At 41.6% G+C, this 17,177-nt stretch overlaps 1 long non-coding RNA gene across 1 annotated transcript in view; it reads left to right on the top strand.

The window, feature by feature from the left end:
* LOC135568592 (uncharacterized) overlaps nucleotides 1–1,694 on the top strand; it is a 65,801-nt gene extending 64,107 nt beyond the window's left edge. The window contains exon 3 of the long non-coding RNA XR_010462695.1: nucleotides 999–1,694. This is a non-coding gene — a long non-coding RNA (uncharacterized LOC135568592). The remainder of the gene's footprint in view (nucleotides 1–998) is intronic.
* The last annotated feature ends 15,483 nt before the right edge of the window (nucleotides 1,695–17,177 follow it).

Genomic DNA, 17,177 nt, shown 5'->3' on the forward strand with positions numbered 1-17,177 from the left:
ATTATCAAAATTATATTTCAAGTTCATTCTTAAAATATTGTCATTTTATTTTCAAAATATTGCCACTTTCTTCACATATTGTAACTTTTTAAAGTCCTATCATGCAAAGAATTATAATTCAAGTTCCACTACCTTTCCCTGTTAATTTAATTTTCGCTTCACGTCGGCCTAATACTCCTCTAGAGCTTAGAATGTCTTATCAAAATCTATATGGGCTGCATGATGCATAAGAAGAGATTACCATGACTCAAAAGTCTTGTGAAATTTGACTCCGGTGTGGCAGTAATAAAGTCACCACTACAGCCCAACACAGGCCCAAAATAAGTCACCACAACACCACAACAGCCCAACACAGGCCCAAAATAAGTTAAGCTACCACAGTATCCCCTTGACCTTTTTGGATTGGAAAACTAAAGCGATACACCAGACAAGGCACAGAGACAGCAACAGAAGAATAGGATATGATAGAGAGAGACACCAGACAAGACACAGAGACAGCAACAGAAGAATAGGATATGATAGAGAGAGACACCAGACAAGACACAGAGACAGCAACAGAATAGGATATGATGGAGAGAGACACCAGACAAGACACGGAGACAGCAACAGAAGAATAGGATATGATAGAGAGAGACACCAGACAAGACACAGAGACAGCAACAGAAGAATAGGATAGAGAGAGACACCAGACAAGACACAGAGACAGCAACAGAAGAATAGGATATGATAGAGAGAGACACCAGACAAGACACAGAGACAGCAACAGAATAGGATATGATGGAGAGAAACACCAGACAAGACACGGAGACAGCAACAGAAGAATAGGATGTGATGGAGAGAGAAAGTTTGGCTCATTGGACAGGTCAGAGTCCATGTTTGAAGTTGTTGAGGGTTTTTGACAAAACACTGGTGTTATATTCATGGATTAAGCTGTTGAAATTCCATCCCGGACCCCCCTACTGCCTATGGGCTAAGCCACCAATGTCTTCAAATCCTAGGGGAAAGAGGAGCTGCTTCCCCCAGAGAGAGAGGAGCTGCTATCCATGGGGAGAGAGGAGCTGCTACCCCTGGTGGGAGAGGAACTGCTACTCCTGGTTAGAGAGGAGCTGCTACCCCTGGGGTGAGAGGAGCTGGGAGGAGCTGCTACCCCTGGGGAGAGAGGAGCTGCTACTCCTGGTGAGAGAGAGGAGCTGCTACCCCTGGGGAGAGAGGAGCTGCAACCAGGAGAGACTGCGACCCTGCTCGGGAAGAGCTTAACGATTGGTGTTTGCTGGGGCACATTTGGCAGGACCTTCAGTGATGAAGACTGCTGAACATATGTTTCACAATATGCCATGGCCGTCTCAGTCACCAGGTCTCAACACAATTGAACACAACCATCAACAAAACACCAAATGATGGAATTTCTTGTGGAATAATGATGTCACATCCCTCCAATAGAGTTCCAGACAGTTGTAGAATGTATTCCAAGGCACATTGTAAGAGCTGTAAAAAGAGAGGGAGGGAGAGAGAACAGGCAGAACCTGATATGTAAATGAGCAGAGCAAACAAAAGCAACTTTCGACGACCGAATGATCATTCAGACTCTGTTTCTATTGAGAGATAAAAGGTAAGACAACGATTGTTATGTGTATTCATATAGTTGATGATATTGTTATGTGTATTCATATAGTTGATGATATTGTTGTGTGTATTCATATAGTTGATGATATTGTTATTGTATTCATATAGTTGATGATATTGTTATGTGTATTCATATAGTTGATGATATTGTTATGTATTCATATATATAGTTGTTATGTGTATTCATATAGTTGATGATATTGTTATGTGTATTCATATAGTTGATGATATTGTTATGTGTATTCATATAGTTGATGATATTGTTATGTGTATTCATATAGTTGATGATATTGTTATGTGTATTCATAGTTATGTTGATGATATTGATTATGTGTATTCATATACTTGATAATATTTCTGGTGGACAGTGTTATAATAGTCCTACTCTCCTTAAATGTTTTTGATATAAATTAGATGCGTGGGGTGAATTTGTTCTGTGCCCATCTGTGTTTCCCAGGGTGATCGCTCCTACACTATATAGAATCTAAAAGGGTTCTTTGGCTGTCCCCATAGGAGAACCCTTTGTAGAACACTTTTTGGTACTAGGTAGAACCCTTTTGGGTTCAATGAAGAACCCTTTCCACAGAGTGTTCTACATGGAAGCCAGAAGGGTTCTCCTGGAACCCAAAATAATCTCCTATGGGGACAGACGGAGGACCTGTTTGGAACCCTTTAGTCTAAGAGTGTCTATAGACCAGGGTGATCTCCTACTGTATCATAGGTCTATAGACCAGGGTGATCTCCTACTGTATCATAGGTCTATAGACCAGGGTGATCTCCTACTGTATCATAGGTCTATAGACCAGGGTGATCTCCTACTGTATCATAGGTCTATAGACCAGGGTGATCTCCTACTGTATCATAGGTCTATAGACCAGGGTGATCTCCTACTGTATCATAGGTCTATAGACCAGGGTGATCTCCTACTGTATCATAGGTCTATAGACCAGGGTGATCTCCTACTGTATCATAGGTCTATAGACCAGGGTGATCTCCTACTGTATCATAGGTCTATAGACCAGGGTGATCTCCTACTGGATCATAGGTCTATGGACCAGGGTGATCTCCTACTGTATCATAGGTCTATAGACCAGGGTGATCTCCTACTGGATCATAGGTCTATGGACCAGGGTGATCTCCTACTGTATCATAGGTCTATAGACCAGGGTGATCTCCTACTGTATCATAGGTCTATAGACCAGGGTGATCTCCTACTGTATCATAGGTCTATGGACCAGGGTGATCTCCTACTGTATCATAGGTCTATAGACCAGGGTGATCTCCTACTGTATCATAGGTCTATAGACCAGGGTGATCTCCTACTGTATCATAGGTCTATAGACCAGGGTGATCTCCTACTGTATCATAGGTCTATAGACCAGGGTGATCTCCTACTGTATCATAGGTCTATAGACCAGGGTGATCTCCTACTGTATCATAGGTCTATAGACCAGGGTGATCTCCTACTGTATCATAGGTCTATGGACCAGGGTGATCTCCTACTGTATCATAGGTCTATAGACCAGGGTGATCTCCTACTGTATCATAGGTCTATAGACCAGGGTGATCTCCTACTGTATCATAGGTCTATAGACCAGGGTGATCTCCTACTGTATCATAGGTCTATGGACCAGGGTGATCTCCTACTGTATCATAGGTCTATAGACCAGGGTGATCTCCTACTGTATCATAGGTCTATAGACCAGGGTGATCTCCTACTGTATCATAGGTCTATAGACCAGGGTGATCTCCTACTGTATCATAGGTCTATAGACCAGGGTGATCTCCTACTGTATCATAGGTCTATAGACCAGGGTGATCTCCTACTGTATCATAGGTCTATAGACCAGGGTGATCTCCTACTGTATCATAGGTCTATAGACCAGGGTGATCTCCTACTGTATCATAGGTCTATAGACCAGGGTGATCTCCTACTGTATCATAGGTCTATAGACCAGGGTGATCTCCTACTGTATCATAGGTCTATAGACCAGGGTGATCTCCTACTGTATCATAGGTCTATGGACCAGGGTGATCTCCTACTGTATCATAGGTCTATAGACCAGGGTGATCTCCTACTGTATCATAGGTCTATAGACCAGGGTGATCTCCAACTGTATCATAGGTCTATAGACCAGGGTGATCTCCTACTGTATCATAGGTCTATAGACCAGGGTGATCTCCTACTGTATCATAGGTCTATAGACCAGGGTGATCTCCTACTGTATCATAGGTCTATAGACCAGGGTGATCTCCTACTGTATCATAGGTCTATAGACCAGGGTGATCTCCTACTGTATCATAGGTCTATAGACCAGGGTGATCTCCTACTGTATCATAGGTCTATAGACCAGGGTGATCTCCTACTGTATCATAGGTCTATAGACCAGGGTGATCTCCTACTGTATCATAGGTCTATAGACCAGGGTGATCTCCTACTGTATCATAGGTCTATAGACCAGGGTGATCTCCTACTGTATCATAGGTCTATAGACCAGGGTGATCTCCTACTGTATCATAGGTCTATAGACCAGGGTGATCTCCTACTGTATCATAGGTCTATAGACCAGGGTGATCTCCTACTGTATCATAGGTCTATAGACCAGGGTGATCTCCTACTGTATCATAGGTCTATAGACCAGGGTGATCTCCTACTGTATCATAGGTCTATAGACCAGGGTGATCTCCTACTGTATCATAGGTCTATAGACCAGGGTGATCTCCTACTGTATCATAGGTCTATAGACCAGGGTGATCTCCTACTGTATCATAGGTCTATAGACCAGGGTGATCTCCTACTGTATCATAGGTCTATAGACCAGGGTGATCTCCTACTGTATCATAGGTCTATAGACCAGGGTGATCTCCTACTGTATCATAGGTCTATAGACCAGGGTGATCTCCTACTGTATCATAGGTCTATAGACCAGGGTGATCTCCTACTGTATCATAGGTCTATAGACCAGGGTGATCTCCTACTGTATCATAGGTCTATAGACCAGGGTGATCTCCTACTGTATCATAGGTCTATAGACCAGGGTGATCTCCTACTGTATCATAGGTCTATAGACCAGGGTGATCTCCTACTGTATCATAGGTCTATAGACCAGGGTGATCTCCTACTGTATCATAGGTCTATAGACCAGGGTGATCTCCTACTGTATCATAGGTCTATAGACCAGGGTGATCTCCTACTGTATCATAGGTCTATAGACCAGGGTGATCTCCTACTGTATCATAGGTCTATAGACCAGGGTGATCTCCTACTGTATCATAGGTCTATAGACCAGGGTGATCTCCTACTGTATCATAGGTCTATAGACCAGGGTGATCTCCTACTGTATCATAGGTCTATAGACCAGGGTGATCTCCTACTGTATCATAGGTCTATAGACCAGGGTGATCTCCTACTGTATCATAGGTCTATAGACCAGGGTGATCTCCTACTGTATCATAGGTCTATAGACCAGGGTGATCTCCTACTGTATCATAGGTCTATAGACCAGGGTGATCTCCTACTGTATCATAGGTCTATAGACCAGGGTGATCTCCTACTGTATCATAGGTCTATAGACCAGGGTGATCTCCTACTGTATCATAGGTCTATAGACCAGGGTGATCTCCTACTGTATCATAGGTCTATAGACCAGGGTGATCTCCTACTGTATCATAGGTCTATAGACCAGGGTGATCTCCTACTGTATCATAGGTCTATAGACCAGGGTGATCTCCTACTGTATCATAGGTCTATAGACCAGGGTGATCTCCTACTGTATCATAGGTCTATAGACCAGGGTGATCTCCTACTGTATCATAGGTCTATAGACCAGGGTGATCTCCTACTGTATCATAGGTCTATAGACCAGGGTGATCTCCTACTGTATCATAGGTCTATAGACCAGGGTGATCTCCTACTGTATCATAGGTCTATAGACCAGGGTGATCTCCTACTGTATCATAGGTCTATAGACCAGGGTGATCTCCTACTGTATCATAGGTCTATAGACCAGGGTGATCTCCTACTGTATCATAGGTCTATAGACCAGGGTGATCTCCTACTGTATCATAGGTCTATAGACCAGGGTGATCTCCTACTGTATCATAGGTCTATAGACCAGGGTGATCTCCTACTGTATCATAGGTCTATAGACCAGGGTGATCTCCTACTGTATCATAGGTCTATAGACCAGGGTGATCTCCTACTGTATCATAGGTCTATAGACCAGGGTGATCTCCTACTGTATCATAGGTCTATAGACCAGGGTGATCTCCTACTGTATCATAGGTCTATAGACCAGGGTGATCTCCTACTGTATCATAGGTCTATAGACCAGGGTGATCTCCTACTGTATCATAGGTCTATAGACCAGGGTGATCTCCTACTGTATCATAGGTCTATAGACCAGGGTGATCTCCTACTGTATCATAGGTCTATAGACCAGGGTGATCTCCTACTGTATCATAGGTCTATAGACCAGGGTGATCTCCTACTGTATCATAGGTCTATAGACCAGGGTGATCTCCTACTGTATCATAGGTCTATAGACCAGGGTGATCTCCTACTGTATCATAGGTCTATAGACCAGGGTGATCTCCTACTGTATCATAGGTCTATAGACCAGGGTGATCTCCTACTGTATCATAGGTCTATAGACCAGGGTGATCTCCTACTGTATCATAGGTCTATAGACCAGGGTGATCTCCTACTGTATCATAGGTCTATAGACCAGGGTGATCTCCTACTGTATCATAGGTCTATAGACCAGGGTGATCTCCTACTGTATCATAGGTCTATAGACCAGGGTGATCTCCTACTGTATCATAGGTCTATAGACCAGGGTGATCTCCTACTGTATCATAGGTCTATAGACCAGGGTGATCTCCTACTGTATCATAGGTCTATAGACCAGGGTGATCTCCTACTGTATCATAGGTCTATAGACCAGGGTGATCTCCTACTGTATCATAGGTCTATAGACCAGGGTGATCTCCTACTGTATCATAGGTCTATAGACCAGGGTGATCTCCTACTGTATCATAGGTCTATAGACCAGGGTGATCTCCTACTGTATCATAGGTCTATAGACCAGGGTGATCTCCTACTGTATCATAGGTCTATAGACCAGGGTGATCTCCTACTGTATCATAGGTCTATAGACCATGTTTTTTCTTGTTATTATTCTTTTCACTCAGTGTGAAAGAGAGACAAATACATATTGTGGAAAGTGATCTCCTCAAAACAGGTTGTGTGTATCATAGCAAAAAGTTTGGCAACTCCATTTAGGACCATTTGGGTAAACTGTTTATGCAACATTTTAAAACCTACTGTAAACTAATGAATACAACCCAAGCTGTTCATGAACGTCTAAGACTATTTATACTGATACTGGGTGATCTCCTACTGTATCATAGATTTATCTGATACTGGGTTAACACCTGATACTGGGTTAACCCTATTGATCTCCTACTGTATCATTAGGTCTATAGACCAGGGTGATCTCCTATTTATACTGATATTGGGTTAACCCTATTGATACATAGGTTAACACTATTGATACTGATACTGGGTTAACACTATTTATACTGATACTGGCTTCACTATTGATACTGATACTGGGTTAACACTGTTTATACTGATAGTTAACACAATTTATACTCATACTGGGATAACACTATTTATACTGATACTGGGTTAACACTGTTTAAACTGGGTTAACCCTGTTTATACTGATACTGGGTTAACCCTATTTATACTGATACTGGGTTAACACTATTGATACTGATACTGGGTTAACCCTATTTATACTGATACTGGGTTAACACTATTTATACTGATACTGGGTTAACACTATTCATACTAACCCTGTTTATACTGATACTGGGTTAACCAATTTATACTCTGGGTTAACATTATTTATACTAGGTTAACACTATTTATACTGATACTGGGATTTAAACTGATACTGAGTTAACCCTGTTTATACTGATACTGATACTGGGTTAACACTATTTATACTGATACTGTGTTAACACTATTGATACTGATACTGTTAACACTATTTATACTGATACTGGGTTAACACTGTTTATTTACTGGGTTAACATTGATACTGATACTGGGTTAACACTGTTTATACTGATACTGGGTTAACACTATTGATACTGATACTGGGTTAACACTATTTAAACTGATACTGAGTTTACCCTATTGATACTGATACTGGGTTAACCCTATTGATACTGATACTGGGTTAACCCTATTGATACTGATACTGATACTGGGTTAACACTATTTATACTGATACTGGGTTAACACTATTGATACTGATACTGGGTTAACCCTATTGATACTGATACTGGGTTAACAGTATTTATACTGTATTATTGATACTGATACTGGGTTAACCTATTGATACTGATACTGGGTTAACACTATTTATACTGATACTGATACTGGGTTAACACTATTTATACTGATACTGATACTGGGTTAACCCTATTGATACTGATACTGGGTTAACCCTATTGATACTGATACTGGGTTAACACTATTTATACTGATACTGATACTGGGTTAACCCTATTGATACTGATACTGCGTTAACCCTGTTTATACTGATACTGGGTTAACACTATTGATGTGATGCTTGGGGTGTTTTCCTTTTACTGGGTTCACTGCCCCGCTGTTTGCTACAATGTTAATACCACAGGCTGTTTATACTGATACTGGGTTAACACTACTATTAATACCACAGGCTGTTTATACTGATACTGGGTTAACACTACAATATTAATACCACAGGCTGTTTATACTGATACTGTGGTTATACCACAGGCTGTTTATACTGATACTGTAATCAATATTAATACCACAGGCTGTTTATACTGATACTGGGTTAACACTACAATATTAATACCACAGGCTGTTTATACTGATACTGGGTTAACACTACAATATTAATACCACAGGCTGTTTATACTGATACTGGGTTAACACTACTATTGACCAGGCTGTTTATACTGATACTGGGTTAACACTACAATATTAATACCACAGGCTGTTTATACTGATACTGGGTTAACACTACAATATTATCACAGGCTGTTTATACTGATACTGGGTTAACAATATTAATAGAAACAGGCTGTTTATACTGATACTGGGTTAACACTACAATATTAATACCACAGGCTGTTTATACTGATACTGGGTTATACCCCTGTTTATACTGATACTGGGTTAACACCTATTTACCACAGGCTGTTTATACTGATACTGGGTTAACACTACAATATTAATATTTATACTGATACTGGGTTACCACAGGCTGTTTATACTGATACTGGGTTAACACTAAATATTAATACCAAATACTGATAGGTTTACAGGCTGTTTATACTGATACTGGGTTACTACAATATTAATACCCAGGCTGTTTATACTGATACTGGGTTAACAGGCTGTTTATACTGATTTATAACACTACAATATTAATGACCATACTGGGTTAACACTACTATTAATACCACAGGCTGTTTATACTGATACTGGGTTAACACTACAATATCTTAATACCACAGGCTGTTTATACTGATACTGGGTTAACACTACAATATTAATACCACAGGCTGTTTATACTGATACTGGGTTAACACTACAATATTAACACCACAGGCTGTTTATACTGATACTGGGTTAACACACAATATTAACACCACAGGCTGTTTATACTGATACTGGGTTAACAACTATTAATACCACAGGCTGTTTATACTGATACTGGGTTAACACACAATATTAATACCACAGGCTGTTTATACTGATACTGGGTTAACACTACAATATTAATACCACAGGCTGTTTATACTGATACTGGGTTAACACTACAATATTAATACCACAGGCTGTTTATACTGATACTGGGTTAACACTACAATATTAATACCACAGGCTGTTTATACTGATACTGGGTTAACACTACAATATTAATACCACAGGCTGTTTATACTGATACTGGGTTAACACTACAATATTAATACCACAGGCTGTTTATACTGATACTGGGTTAACACTACAATATTAATACCACAGGCTGTTTATACTGATACTGGGTTAACACTACAATATTAATACCACAGGCTGTTTATACTGATACTGGGTTAACACTACAATATTAATACCACAGGCTGTTTATACTGATACTGGGTTAACACTACAATATTAATACCACAGGCTGTTTATACTGATACTGGGTTAACACTACAATATTAATACCACAGGCTGTTTATACTGATACTGGGTTAACACTACAATATTAATAACAGGCTGTTTATACTGATACTGGGTTAACACTACAATATTAATACCACAGGCTGTTTGATACTGATACTGGGTTAACACTACAATATTAATACCACAGGCTGTTTATACTGATACTGGGTTAACAATACAATATTAATACCACAGGCTGTTTATACTGATACTGGGTTAACACTACAATATTAACACCACAGGCTGTTTATACTGATACTGGGTTAACACTACAATGTTAATACCACAGGCTGTTTATACTGATACTGGGTTAACACTACAATATTAATACCACAGGCTGTTTATACTGATACTGGGTTAACACTACAATATTAATACCACAGGCTGTTTATACTGATACTGGGTTAACAACAATATTAATACCACAGGCTGTTTATACTGATACTGGGTTAACACTACAATATTAATACCACAGGCTGTTTATACTGATACTGGGTTAACACTACAATATTAATACCACAGGCTGTTTATACTGATACTGGGTTAACACTACAATATTAATACCACAGGCTGTTTATACTGATACTGGGTTAACACTACAATGTTAATACCACAGGCTGTTTATACTGATACTGGGTTAACACTACAATATTAATACCACAGGCTGTTTATACTGATACTGGGTTAACACTACAATATTAATACCACAGGCTGTTTATACTGATACTGGGTTAACACTACAATATTAACACCACAGGCTGTTTATACTGATACTGGGTTAACACTACAATATTAATACCACAGGCTGTTTATACTGATACTGGGTTAACACTACAATATTAATACCACAGGCTGTTTATACTGATACTGGGTTAACACTACAATATTAATACCACAGGCTGTTTATACTGATAATGGGTTAACACTACAATATTAATACCACAGGCTGTTTATACTGATACTGGGTTAACACTACAATGTTAATACCACAGGCTGTTTATACTGATACTGGGTTAACACTACAATATTAATACCGCAGGCTGTTTATACTGATACTGGGTACAATATTACCACAGGCTGTTTATACTGATACTGGGTTAACACTACAATGTTAATACCACAGGCTGTTTATACTGATACTGGGTTAACACTACAATATTAATACCACAGGCTGTTTATACTGATACTGGGTTAACACTACAATGTTAATACCACAGGCTGCCCAACATCTATTGAACATAGAGACATAATAATATGATGGAAAGTGTTTTTGTATAATATCAGTAAGAGTTGATTTAGAGTTTTCTTCTGGGTTCAGAGTTGGGAGATAACCAGTCCCTGTCTTAGAGTTGGGAGATAACCAGTCCCTGTCTCAGAGTTGGGAGATAACCAGTCCCTGTCTCAGAGTTGGGAGATAACCAGTCCCTGTCTCAGAGTTGGGAGATAACCAGTCCCTGTCTCAGAGTTGGGAGATTACCAGTCCCAGTTTAAATCACCATGACAACCATGTCATTATTTCTCCAGAGCAGCAAGGGAATCTAGAGACTCAACCTTTGTAGAATCACAATCACCTTTATTCACCAAGTACATTTGCATATACAGATGTAGGATCTCAATTTGAGCCAGTTTACTACAGCAGGAAAATATTCCTGCAGCAAAAGGAAATGTGAATTATTATGTGAATTATAATTAAAGGACACTTTCGTAGGGTTTGATACATTTTTTGTTAGGGAAACTCAAGTCTGAAATTTCTAAATGGAAATTACAAACTTCAGAAGCCTTTTTAAATCTCAAATACACTACAAGTTGATATGGTGCTGCTAGTGATAGTTCAGAGATACACTACAAGTTGATATGGTGCTGCTAATGATAGTTCAGAGATACATTACAAGTTGATATGGTGCTGCTAGTGATAGTTCAGAGATACATTACAAGTTGATATGGTGCTGCTAGTGATATTTCAGAGATACATTACAAGTTAATATGGTGCTGCTAGTGATAGTTCAGAGATACACTACAAGTTACTGGGAAGACGCTATCCGATGCGGTGCAGCCAACGGGTTTCTCCACGCATCGCGCCGACAGAAACAAACATCTTTCTGGTAAGAAGAGTGGCGGGGGCGTATGCCTCATGACTAACGAGACATGGTGTGATGAAAGAAACATACAGGAACTCAAATCCTTCTGTTCACCTGATTTAGAATTCCTCACAATCAAATGTAGACCGCATTATCTTCCAAGAGAATTCTCTTCGATTATAATCACAGCCGTATATATCCCCCCCCCCAAGCAGACACATCGATGGCTCTGAACGAACTTTATTTAACTCTTTGCAAACTGGAAACCATTTATCCGGAGGCTGCATTCATTGTAGCTGGGGATTTTAACAAAGCTAATCTGAAAACAAGACTCCCTAAATTTTATCATCATATCGATTGCGCAACCAGGGGTGGTAAAACCTTGGATCATTGTTACTCTAACTTCCGCGACGCATATAAGGCCCTGCCCCGCCCCCCTTTCGGAAAAGCTGACCACGACTCCATTTTGTTGATCCCTGCCTACAGGCAGAAACTAAAACAAGACGCTCCCACGCTGAGGTCTGTCCAACGCTGGTCCGACCAAGCTGATTCCACACTCCAAGACTGCTTCCATCACGTGGACTGGGACATGTTTCGTATTGCGTCAGATAACAATATTGACGAATACGCTGATTCGGTGTGCGAGTTCATTAGAACGCGCGTTGAAGATGTCATTCCCATAGCAACGATAAAAACATTCCCTAACCAGAAACCGTGGATTGATAGCAGCATTCGCGTGAAACTGAAAGCGCAAACCACTGCTTTTAATCAGGGCAAGGTGTCTGGCAACATGACCGATTACAAACAGTGCAGCTATTCCCTCCGCGAGGCTATTAAACAAGCTAAGCGTCAGTACAGAGACAAAGTAGAATCTCAATTCAACGGCTCAGACACAAGAGGCATGTGGCAGGGTCTAAAGTCAATCACGGACTACAAGAAGAAGCCCAGTCACAGACCAGGATGTCTTGCTCCCAGGCAGACTAAATAACTTTTTGCCCGCTTTGAGGACAATACAGTGCCACTGACACGGCCTGCAACGAAAACATGCGGCCTCTCCTTCACTGCAGCCGAGGTGAGTAAGACATTTAAACGTGTTAACCCTCGCAAGGCTGCAGGCCCAGATGGCATCCCCAGCCGCGCCCTCAGAGCATGCGCAGACCAGCTGGCCGGGGTGTTTACGGACATATTCAATCAATCCCTATACCAGTCTGCTGTTCCCACATGCTTCAAGAGGGCCACCATTGTTCCTGTTCCCAAGAAAGCTAAGGTAACTGAGCTAAACGACTACCGCCCCGTAGCACTCACTTCAGTCATCATGAAGTGCTTTGAGAGACTAGTCAAGGACCATATCACCTCCACCCTACCTGACACCCTAGACCCACTCCAATTTGCTTACCGCCCAAATAGGTCCACAGACGATGCAATCTCAACCACACTGCACACTGCCCTAACCCACCTGGACAAGAGGAATACCTATGTGAGAATGCTGTTCATCGACTACAGCTCGGCATTCAACACCATAGTACCCTCCAAGCTCGTCATCAAGCTCGAGACCCTGGGTCTCGGCCCCGCCCTGTGCAACTGGGTACTGGACTTCCTGACGGGCCGCCCCAGGTGGTGAGGGTAGGCAACAACATCTCCTCCCCGCTGATCCTCAACACGGGGCCCCACAAGGGTGCGTTCTGAGCCCTCTCCTGTACTCCCTGTTCACCCACGACTGCGTGGCCACGCACGCTCCAACTCAATCATCAAGTTTGCGGACGACACAACAGTGGTAGGCTTGATTACCAACAACGACGAGACGGCCTACAGGGAGGAGGTGAGGGCCCTCGGAGTGTGGTGTCAGGAGAATAACCTCACACTCAACGTCAACAAAACTAAGGAGATGATTGTGGACTTCAGGAAACAGCAGAGGGAACACCCCTATCCACATCGATGGAACAGTAGTGGAGAGGGTAGCAAGTTTTAAGTTCCTCGGCATACACATCACAGACAAACTGAATTGGTCCACTCACACTGACAGTGTCGTGAAGAAGGCGCAGCAGCGCCTCTTCAACCTCAGGAGGCTGAAGAAATTTGGCTTGTCACCAAAAGCACTCACAAACTTCTACAGATGCACAATCGAGAGCATCCTGGCGGGCTGTATCACCGCCTGGTACGGCAACTGCTCCGCCCTCAACCGTAAGGCTCTCCAGAGGGTAGTGAGGTCTGCACAACGCATCACCGGGGCAAACTACCTGCCCTCCAGGACACCTACACCACCCGATGTTACAGGAAGGCCATAAAGATCATCAAGGACATCAACCACCCGAGCCACTGCCTGTTTACCCCGCTATCATCCAGAAGGCGAGGTCAGTACAGGTGCATCAAAGCTGGGACCGAGAGACTGAAAAACAGCTTCTATCTCAAGGCCATCAGACTGTTAAACAGCCACCACTAACATTGAATGGCTGCTGCCAACACACTGTCATTGACACTGACCCAACTCCAGCCACTTTAATAATGGGAATTGATGGGAAATGATGTAAATATATCACTAGCCACTTTAAACAATGCTACCTTATATAATGTTACTTACCCTACATTATTCATCTCATATGCATACGTATATACTGTACTCTACATCATCGACTGCATCCTTATGTAATACATGTATCACTAGCCACTTTAACTATGCCACTTTGTTTACTTTGTTTACTTGTCTACATACTCATCTCATATGTATATACTGTACCCGATACCATCTACTGTATGCTGCTCTGTACCATCACTCATTCATATATCCTTATGTACATATTCTTTATCCCCTTACACTGTGTATAAGAAAGTAGTTTTGGAATTGTTAGTTAGATAACTTGTTGGTTATCACTGCATTGTCGGAACTAGAAGCACAAGCATTTCGCTACACTCGCATTAACATCTGCTAACCATGTGTATGTGACAAATAAAATTTGATTTGATTTTATTTGAAAGTTGATATGGTGCTGCTAGTGATAGTTCAGAGATACACTACAAGTTGATATGGTGCTGCTAGTGATAGTTCAGAGATACATTACAAGTTTTACATTTCCTGTAAAGTAAGTTATTCTGCAGTGTGGGGAGATCAAATGAAGATCTTACATCTGTACACAACTTTACATGGTGACATGGTGCTGTTAGTGATAGACAACATTTAGAGACATAATACAGACAGGAGAGTTTACACTAAGTTTCCCTACAACATTATACACAACTAGATAGTGAGCATAGAGCTATAAGAGAATGAACAGTGGATATACACAACTAGGTAGTGAGCATAGAGCTATAAGAGAATGAACAGTGGATATACACAACTAGGTAGTGAGCATAGAGATATAAGAGAATGAACAGTGGATATACACATATACAGTACAGTGGCTATACAGTTGATATACAGTACAGTGGATATACAGTTGATATACAGTACAGTGGATATCCACAACTAGGTAGAGTGAGCATAGAGCTATAAGAGAATGAACAGTGGATATACACAACTAGGTAGAGTGAGCATAGAGCTATAAGACAATGAACAGTGGATATACACATATACAGTACAGTGGATATACACAACTAGGTAGTGAGCATAGAGCTATAAGACAATGAACAGTGGATATCCACAACTAGGTAGTGAGCATAGAGCTATAAGACAATGAACAGTGGATATACACAACTAGGCAGTGAGCATAGAGCTATAAGACAATGAACAGTGGATATACACATATACAGTACAGTGGATATACACAACTAGGTAGTGAGCATAGAGCTATAAGAGAATGAACAGTGGATATACACATATACAGTACAGTGGATATACACAACTAGGTAGTGAGCATAGAGCTATAAGACAATGAACAGTGGATATACACAACTAGGTAGTGAGCATAGAGCTATAAGACAATGAACAGTGGATATACACAACTAGGCAGTGAGCATAGAGATATAAGAGAATGAACAGTGGATATACACAACTAGGTAGTGATGTTGTGCACGTGAGGGTCGCCTGATTTAAAGATGGCCGTTATTATGGCCGACTTCCATACCCTTGGAAACACACCGAGACCAATAGATGTGTTGGTGACCTTAGTAATGGAGCCAATGAGTGACTCTTTGTAGTTTTTAAGAAAGGTAGAGTCCATCCCAAACACATCTTTGGCTTTAGAGTTCTTTAGTGAGCTAATCACCTTGTTCACCTTTGACTCAGAAACCTCCCTTATGATGAAGACAGGTTGAGTGTCATTCACTAGCACTGAGCCATAGACACCAGTGGAGGGGTTCTGTGTCAGTACCCTGACAGTGTTATGCAGGTGAGTGAGGACCCAAAAGCGGTTTAACAAAAACAGAGTCCTTTAATGTCAAAACACAGGGAAGACATAGATCCTCTTCAGATGTATATAATGGCAAAATAGACAACCCGCAGAGAGGGCGACAAATGAATCATAAAGTCCTTCTGATATTTACAGAAGAGTCCCCTTCTTAGCAGCAGAGGAGAATAGCTGGGTTAGAGTCCCCTTCTTAGCAGCAGAGGAGAATAGCTGGGTTAGAGTCCCCTTCTTAGCAGCAGAGGAGAATAGCTGGGTTAGAGTCCCCTTCTTAGCAGCTGAGGAGAATAGCAGGGTTAGAGTCCCCTTCTTAGCAGCAGAGGAGAATAGCTGGGTTAGAGTCCCCTTCTTAGCAGCAGAGGAGAATAGCAGGGTTAGAGTCCCCTTCTTAGCAGCAGAGGAGAATAGCAGGGTTAGAGTCCCCTTCTTAGCAGCAGAGGAGAATAGCTGGGTTAGAGTCCCCTTCTTAGCAGCAGAGGAGAATAGCAGGGTTAGAGTCCCCTTCTTAGCAGCAGAGGAGAATAGCAGGGTTAGCGGCGACAGACTGCTGGTCTCTCTGGGTAGGCGCGGGTCGTAGAGGACAGAGGTACCTGATCACACGTAGCATCAGATGAACAGGCAGATTCCGACAGGACGGGACAAGGGTGAAGCAAACGAGACGATAGTTTGGTTCTGGCATGAGAAACTCAAACGAGAATCTGACAAAGACAGAAGCAGGAACAGAGAGAGAAATAGAGACCTAATCAGAGGGAAAAAGGGAACAGGTGGGAAAAGGGTGAACGAGGTAGTTAGAGAACATGAGGAACAGCTGGGGGAAGGAGAGGAAGAGAAGGTAACCTAATACGACCAGCAGAGGGAGACGAAGTG

This window comes from Oncorhynchus nerka, unplaced genomic scaffold, assembly GCF_034236695.1.
Source record: "Oncorhynchus nerka isolate Pitt River unplaced genomic scaffold, Oner_Uvic_2.0 unplaced_scaffold_1458, whole genome shotgun sequence".
Lineage (NCBI taxonomy): Eukaryota > Metazoa > Chordata > Actinopteri > Salmoniformes > Salmonidae > Oncorhynchus > Oncorhynchus nerka.